This window comes from Diplotaxodon limnothrissa, linkage group LG3, assembly GCF_057381915.1.
Source record: "Diplotaxodon limnothrissa isolate DT_005_m linkage group LG3, D_limnothrissa_male_GT1.1, whole genome shotgun sequence".
NCBI lineage: Eukaryota > Metazoa > Chordata > Actinopteri > Cichliformes > Cichlidae > Diplotaxodon > Diplotaxodon limnothrissa.
Window position 1 is genome coordinate 54,642,169 of NC_140598.1, and position 9,592 is coordinate 54,651,760.

Consider the following 9,592-nt stretch of genomic DNA (forward strand, 5'->3'; position numbering starts at 1 on the left):
GACCCCCTCCCCTCCCTCCAGCACGTTGTAAATAGTATCACCTGGTGTTGTTTGTGTAAATAAACTGACCTTTAGCTCGGACCCCGGGATTTCCTATGCTGATTTTCTGTCAAAATTCCAGACTGTGTTCAATAAGGGCTCTGGCGCTGAAGCTGCCGCATTTCGTCTGCTAAACTTCAAACAAGGTAAGCGGAGCATGTCGGACTATTCTATCGATTTTTGGATTCTGGCTGAAGAGACAGGCTGGGGACAGGAGGCCTTAAGGAGTGCACTGCTCAACAATGTTCGTGAAGAGGTGAAAGATGAACTCATTATGCGAGATCTCCTTGACTCTCTCACCGAGTTAATGGCTTTATGCATTAAGGTGGATGACCGACTGCGAGCTCGTCATCTGCCGCGACACTACAGTTTCCAGGAGGCCGCGTTGAAGTTGAGGGCTGGCTCCTCATCGGAGCTAGATTCTTCCTGGCAAGCAGAGAGCGCAGACGCAGGAGAGCAACCCATGCAGATAGGAGGATCACATCTTTCTGCCGCGGAACGCCAGCGCCGCATCACTGCCGGTGAGTGCCTCTATTGCGGTCACAAGGGACATGTGGTTGCCTCCTGAGACCGCCCACCAGTGACGGTAGGAGTGCTGGTGGGTGGTCTCAGCCAAGACAAATCTCCTCCACGGTTAATGCTATCCGCCAAGCTCTCAGTCAGCATCAAATGTCACATTCTCTCCGTTTTGATAGATTCAGGGGCGGAACAGAATTTTATTGACTCTGAGTTAGCTCACCGCCTTCAGCTAGAGCAGGAACCTCTTCCCCACACTCTCCACGTCACTGCCTTATCTGGCCAGCGCCTACCCGACATTACTCATGTCACCGAGCCTGTCATTCTCACTCTGTCTGGCAACCACTCCGAGGAAATTTGTTTTTTTGTGTTCAAAGCCACTCGGACACCGCTCATTCTTGGGCATCCTTGGCTTCGTCAACACAACCGGAGCATTAATTGGCTTAAGGTATGCATTACGGGGTGGGGGGAGGAGTGCCATATGACCTGCCTTAAGTCTGCCTCACCACCTCACACGCCGGCCTCCTCCACAGAGTCACACACGCCCTCCGATTTGTCCAAACTACCCCCTGTTTACCATGATCTCGCCGAGGTGTTTCGCAAGGATCGGGCCCAGTCGTTGCCTCCACATCGGCCTTACGATTGCACTATCGACCTGCACCCTGGCGCGCCATTGCCCACAAGCCGTCTCTACAGCCTCTCTCTACCGGTGCGGGAGGCTATGGAGTCATTACTGACTCGCTCGCCGCCGGCTTAATCCGCGCGTCCTCTTCACCAGTAGCAGCGGGGTTTTTCTTTGTCGAGTAGAAAGACAAGTCTCTCTGCCCGTGCATAGACTAGAACAAATACCCACTCCCACTTCTTACGTCTGCTTTTGAGCTGCTCCAGGGGGCAACCGTTTTCAGCAAATTGGACTTGAGGAATGCGTATCACTTGGCTGGGATCTGAGAGGGCGACGAGTGGAAGACCGCTTTCAATACTCACCTTAGGCACTTTGAGTACTTAGTCATGCCATTCAGCCTCACTAATGCTCCTGCAGTTTTTCAATCACTTGTTAATGATGTTTTGAGGGATTTCATCAGCAGGTTCATCTTCGTCTACCTCGACGACATCCTGATCTTCTCCAAATCTCTGTCTGAGCATGAAACCCACATCAGACAGGTCCTGCAACGCCTGCTGGAGAATCGGTTGTTCGTTAAAGGTGAAAAATGTGAATTCCACATGTCCACAGTTGCCTTCTTAGGTTACATCATCGAGCGGAGAAACTTACGCCCTGACCCAGCTAAGGTAAAAGCTGTAATGGATTGGCCTGAACCCCCCAACCGCCGGCAGCTGCAGCGGTTCCTCTGCTTTGCTAACTTCTATAGGAGATTCATCCGGGACTATAGCAAGGTAGCCCTGCCTTTAACACAATTAACCTCTCCCAAGAGGTTCCTTTCCAGCGGAACGACGCTGCCCAATCAGCCTTCCAGGAGCTGAAGAAGCGATTCGCCTCGGCACCTATTCTGGTCCAGCCCGATTTAACACTGCAGTTCGTGGTGGAGGTGGACGCATCCGAAACGGGAGTAGGAGCAGTCCTCTCACAACAGAGGGATGATAAGCTTCACCCATGTGCCTTTTTCTCCCGTCGTCTCACCCCCGCAGAACACAACTACGACGTCGGTGATCGAGAACTTCTTGCTATCAAGCTCGCCTTGGAAGAGTGGAGGCACTGGCTGGAGGGCACTGCTCAACCATTTATCGTCTGGACAGACCATAGAAATCTAGCATATCAGGCCCGTGGCACTGGCCTCCCACATCATGAAGACCCTGTAAAGGCTCATCCTGGACCAGCTGCGACCCATAGTAAGACCACATCTGGATCCCCTTCAGTTCGCTTATCAGCCCCGTCTCGGAACTGAGGACGCCATCATCTACCTGCTCAATCGTGTCTACACCCATCTGGACCAGCCGGCGAGCACTGTGAGGGTCATGCTTCTCTGGTGTCCTGGATTGTTGATTACCTGAAAGGAAGACCACAATATGTACGTCTCCCACAGTGTGTGTCTGACAAGGAGATCAGCAACACAGGGGCACCACAGGGGACTGTCCTCTCCCCCTTCCTCTTCACCCTCTACACCACAGACTTCAAGGTTCAAGGTTCTTTATTTGTCACATGCATAGTTATACAAGTATAACACACAGTGAAATGTAGCCTGCCACGCTCCTCGACATGTGCAAAAAAATTGAAGGGGGGGGGGGGGGGGGGGGTGTGTAGAGGAAGGACATATATATATATATATATATATATATATATATATATATATATAGTATGTACATTGGGTGAATGTGCAGTAGTAGCAGCACTGCACTTCAGCCACTGCACGGAGACCTGCCATCTTCAGAAGTTTTCTGATGACTCTGCGGTGGTTGGATGCATCAGCAGGGATGATGAGACAGAGTACCGGGCTGTGGTCGACTCCTTTGTCACGTGGTGTGAGCAGAATCATCTGCAGCTCAACGTGGCAAAGACCAAGGAACTGATCGTGGACTTCAGGAAGACCAGGAAACACTTGACCCCTGTTTCAATCCAGGGGGTCAGTGTTGACATTGTGGAGGACTATAAATACCTTGGAGTACACATTGACAATAAACTGGACTGGGCTAAAAACACCACAGCACTTTACAGGAAGGGCCAGGGTCGTCTCTATTTTTTGAGGCGACTGAGGTCCTTCAACATATGCCAGAAAATGCTGAGGATTTTCTATGAGTCTGTTGTGGCCAGTGCGATCCTCTATGCTGTTGCATGCTGGGGGAGCAGGCTGAGGGTCGCAGATGTCAACAGACTTAATAAACTAATGTTGTGGGGATGGAGCTGGACTCCCTCAAGGTGGTGTCGGAGAGGCGGATGCTGTCCAAGATAAAGACAATGTTGGATAACACCTCCCACCCACTCCATGACATGCTGGTCAGTCACAGGAGCACGTTCAGTGAGAGACTGAGATTACCGAAAAGCACCACTGAACGACACAGGAAATCTTTCCTGCCTGTGGCCATCTCCCTGTACAACGCATCCACTTAACACACTGGTTACTGCTACAACTACACATGTTTCTTTTCCAGCTATTTATTTATGAGTGACTTATGTATGTATGTATATATATGTATATATTGTACTATTCTTAGTTAGCGTATTGTCTGTCTTGTCTTAATGTTGGTTTATAATGGAGCACTGTAACAAAAAATAATTTCCCCCAGGGATCAATAAAGTATTCTGATTCTGATTCTGATATTTGCAATCCGCTAAGAGATTCAATGCCAGACAAGCTGTCAGGGTCTGGCTGGCAGACCGTGGGGATGTGGGGAAAGGAGGACCCAAAACGCAGACTCTGCGATGCAAACAGTGCTCTTTATTTACAGTGGAAAGCTGTAAACACAATAACTCCCCGTTGCTCCCTCGAACCCCGTGCGCGTGCTTCCCTCCGATATCTGTGCTCGTGCTCCCCGCTGTTGTGTTTCCGCACCCCCGTGCGTGCTGCCTCTCCGGACCACTCCTCCTCCTGTAGGGAAACCAGAGACGCAGCCGTCAACACTAACCAGCACATATACGCACAGCACAGACCTACGCTAACACACACTGACTTGGTAAGATAACTCAATGATCCCGCGTCGGTGGGAGCTCCAAGACTCTCCTAAGTAGCTCCCCCGACGAGCCCTGATCAGCGGCAGGTGTGTGGCTTCGGGTGTGGCCAGTCCCTCCGCAGGGCCACACCCCTCAGGCCTGCAGGTGGCCGAGCTCCATCCTCCAGGCACACCCGCAGACATACACACCCATACCTCGCCTAAACATATGAGTGGGACACAGACTAACACAGCACAGAGAAACACACATATGTACACGCACAGAGAAGGAGAAACGACACCAAAAATACATAATAATAATACACAGGTCCATGACTGCCCAGGGATCCTGGGTCGCCCAGTCCCAGGACCCTGACACAAGCAAGGTGGGCTCTGTTTTTTACACGATTCCACTTTTCCATCACCTACAGGCCAGGATCTCGCAACGTCAAGCCGGATGCCCTGTTTATTTGCTTATTTATAAGGAACCCCATTAGCTTCCACAACAGTGGTTGCTAGTCTTCCTGGGGCCCAAACCATCAAATACCACCAAATAAAATGTTACACAATGAGTTGGATGCAAATTGTCCACATAATTTGGCTCTTAGATCCACAATAAGGTTTTACAATTCTGAAAATGTAAACATGTGAATATTAAAAATTATATAAAAAAGCAAAAAAAAAACCCAAAACAAAACACTCAAACAAAATACACAATTTCCATTACAAGTGACATTACCCTCTACAACTTTTACAAATAAATTAAAAACTGCCTAAATAGGCTTTTAGGTGATTTTTAAAATTATGAATAGAAGCCAATTCTCTAATTGCATAAGGCAACTTATTCCACTGAAAAGATGCTCTAAATATAACAGAGTTTTTCAAAAAGTTACTTTTAACTCGAGGAATTACTAAATTGTGGTTAGTTGAGAATCGTGTAGCATGATTATGTATTTCATCTGGATACTGCAACTGAGCATAAAAAAAGTGTGGTGTGTTTACCAGTATTGCTTTCCTTAAAAATACAAGTAAGCCATAGTATCATTTAGCTTGTACAGAAAGCCAAGAAAGTTTATCGTGCATTTTATCAATACTTGTATAATATGAACACCTTAACACTAATCTGGCCGCCCTATTTTGGACTAACTGAAGTCTGTTCAGATCTGTCTTATTAGCTGCTGACCAAATGATTGAGCAGTACTCTGGATGAGATAATACTAGTGCATTAATGACATCTTTCATAATTGAAGAAGTGATATAAAAAGAGCATTTCCTAGCTATAGCTATGCCCTGTCCCATTTTCTTAATAACAGAGTTGATGTGCTGAGACCATGAAAGGTGGTGGTTTATGGTAACACCAAGTAATTTAATCTGGGTGACCTGTTCTAATACCAATCCAGCTATGGAAAGATTTAGTTTAGGGCTGTTGACTAAGCGTACTCTACTTCCTATTAACATGGATTTAGACACGTTTAAAATCATGTTGTTTTTACTTATCCAATCAAACACGTTCAGCAAATCTAGTTGTAATACGCTTGTCAATTCAGAGTGGCTACTGGCTGAATAAAACATGGTGGAATCATCAGCATAATTACAAGATGAGATTTATCCAGGACATATGGCAAATCATTTGTAAAGACTGAGTAGAGAAGTGGACCGAGGCAGCTGCCTTGGGGTAGACCACAGTTCATTTCACAGCCCTCCGAGAAATAACCATTATACACTGAACAAAAATATAAACGCAACACCTTTGTTACTGCTCCCATTCCCCATGGGATGGACGTAGACACCTAAAATTCATTCCAGATACACAATATAACCATCCCTCCCAAACAGTGGTCACAAATCAGTCCAAATGTGTGGTAGTGGGCACATCTGCTATTTGAGATAATCCATCCCACCTCACAGGTGTGCCACATCAGGATGCTGATCTGACATCATGAGTAGTGCACGGGTGTACCTCAGACTGCCCACAACAAAAGGCCACCCTTTCAGAACTCCACCGACTTCACAGACAAGGTCCAGAAACTTACCCTGGATCCAGATGAAACCATGGTGTCCTTTGATGTAGTCTCTCTCTTCACTTGCATACCCACCACGGAGGCCGTGGAGACTGTCAGAAAACGACTACAAGAAGACAGCTCCTTGGAGGACAGGACCAACTTCACACCCGATCAGATCTGCACACTGTTAGACCTCTGCCTCACCACTACATATTTCAAGTACAACGAAGGCTTTTACAGACAAAAACATGGCTGTGCCATGGGCTCCCCCGTGTCACCTATTGTAGCCAACCTTTACATGGAGGAAGTGGAAAGGAAGGCTCTTGGCTCTTTCAAAGGAAGAGTACCCAGCCACTGGTACAGATATGTGGACGACACCTGGGTCAAAATCAAGACCCAAGAAGTGGAATCCTTCACTGCGCACATTAAAGCTGTGGATAAGAACATCAAGTTCACCAGGGAAGACACAAAGGACAACTGTTTGCCTTTCCTGGACTGCGCTGTGCACATTGAAGAGAACGGCAAACTCAACATCGAAGTTTACCGGAAGCCCACACACACGGACCAGTACCTCCTCTTTGACTCCCATCACCCTCTGGAACACAAACTTGGAGTAATTAGGACCCTACACCACCGGGCAGAACATGTTCCCTCTAAGCCTGAAGGAAAAAAGAAGGAACACACACATGTAAAGGAAGCACTCAAAACGTGCGGCCATCCTAAATGGGCGTTCTTAAAGTCAGCAAAGAGGCACAGAAAAGAAGACCAGACACCAGCGAGGGAGGATAAGAAGGACAGACGCAACAACATTGTCATCCCCTATGTAGCCGGTGTATCAGAGAAACTCAGGAGAGTTTTCTCCAAGCATGACATCCCAGTGTATTTCAGACCCAGCAAGACGCTCAGACAGAAACTGGTTCACCCGAAAGACAAAACGCCAAAACACAAACTTAACAATGTGGTGTATGCTGTACAGTGCAGCGAGGAATGCCCAGACCTCTACATTGGAGAGACCAAACAGCCACTTCACAAGCGCATGGCACAACACAGAAGAGCCACCTCCACAGGACAAGACTCAGCAGTCCATCTGCATCTTAAGGATAAAGGACACTCTTTTGAGGATGCCAACGTTCACATTTTGGACAGAGAGGAGAGATGGTTTGAAAGAGGAGTGAAAGAAGCCATCTATGTCCACTGTGAGCGACCATCTTTGAACAGAGGCGGGGGTTTACGACACCAACTCTCTGCCATCTATAATCCAGTTTTGAGATCCCTTCCCAGACGCCTTAACGCCCACTCACATCCTGGGCCATCTGACCTCAGGAATTCGCATGATAAGGTGGGGCCAGGTTTCACAATGAACACACCCGAAGCTCTGGCTGATTGGGACCCACACCCAGTTTCACACCTTGGCTCAGGCGATTAGAGGATCATCAGGGGGTCCTTTTGTCCCTCCGTGGGGGGAAACTCCCACTAGGTTTATATCTGGGACTCTCCACCATTTGACCTTAGAACTGAAGAAGCTTCTTGGATGAGAGGTGAAACGTCTTCAAGCAACTTAAAGAAGTCCAGACGCTTTTCTTTGCAAGCTCCTTTGACTCTCCATCAAAGTCATTGTTTTGGACTTTCCAAACATTTTTGCAGGCTTGAGTATGGTCAGGTGCCATGTGCTCATCTCCCACAGCTCCCTGATCATGCTGACCTTCCTCTTCATCCTGGCCCTCATTATTCTCACTTTCTGTACCCTGACTGTCTGTGTCTATAGTTAGCTCCTATGTCTCTGTTCTTCTCTGGCAGCCACTCATCATCACTGGACTTATCACTAAACTCATCATCATTGCACTCATTAATGAAATCATCATCAATGGAGCTGGATGGAATTTCCTGGACAATTCTGTACGCTGCATTATTCTTTGCTGCATTTGAAGTCTACAAAATATGATAAAATAATTATTATAGTAACTCAAACTACAGCTGATCTGCACAAAAATATATATTTTAAATGAGTAGCTTTTAAATGTAACAATTATAACCTTACTTATAACCAAACAGTCCCAAGAAACAGTGAAGCAACTTATGACTTATGTTAAAAAAATATAGTGGGTAATGCATGATATCCACTTCATTGGACACGTAGTTAATTGTAGTTTTCTAAGTATTAGACATAACAATTTCTTATTCCAAACAGATAATATCCTTCCCTAGATGTTACTGCATATCGTCATATTTTTTTTACCTGTTGGGCTCTTCTAGCATAGAAGGACTGGCAGGATATGCAAGCAGTGGTCGGCAAGGGTGGCAGTTTGTCTGCCATCTTTGATTCAGAGGAAATTTACTTGCAGTTGCACTAACTGAACACTGAATTGACCTCAATGGAGTATGGTAGCAGAGAGCACTCTAAAGGCTAATATCCAGTTCCACCATGGAAACCAATGCATTAAACAGATATGTACGTTTTAGTAGCTGTCCACTCCAGTGACCACTATGCATCAGAGGGTTATTATTATTATTATTATTATTATTATTATTATTATTATTATTATTATCATCACTAAGTAACTGTTGTTATTATTTGATGTCGGTGGCGGAATGGTGGTTGTTGTGGGAGGAGCCGTGGTGGTTGTCGGAGGGGCAGTGGTAGTTGTTGTCATAGTTGTGGTGGTTGTTGGAGGAATCGTAGTGGTTGTAGTCGGTGAGGCAATGGTGGTTGCTGTCGGAGGAGCCGTGGTAGTGGTGGTCGGTGGAGCAGACAAAACGAAGCGTTGAAACAAATTTCATTTAACCTAGCCTAACCCAAACTGAAAAAGAGCTGTTTTATTTGGGCTGAGCAAACCTATAACAAACAGTAAATGGCAAGTCTACTGAGGCAGATGACGTGGAACGGAGAGTGTGCGGACCCAAATGCAGATAGAGTGAAATATTAACCAAAAAAATGGGCCTTTATTTTGTATTGAACAAAACACACAAAAACAAAAGGTGAAGCGAGACTAAAATAAACTAACAAAACTAAACTGGAAAAAGCTAAAACACTAAGAAAAAACAGTTAACTGGCATAAACTATATGAGGATCTATCAAAATTAAACAGGAAACATGAGACAGACTAAGACGCAGACTTGACACTGAGACATGACTGACTGACTTTTGAGTTACGCGACGTTTTGTAACTCCAAAAATCTGCGTTTTTCGCCTCTCGCCACGATCTATTTCTGACTGCTCATCACCCTGTTTTCCAGGCGGCCCTCGCTCCTGCCAGTGGAGCCTTTGGTAATGAAACAGATCTTCAGATTCCACCTTGTCCAACTTATTTTTTTCCATTACAAATTACTACACTATCACAGACCAGTGATCTATAGTGCTAATTTATTACAATGCTGAAAATTTTATGATTTTAGCAGCTTTTCTAATATGGACCTCAGATTCTTGTTAACGCTCC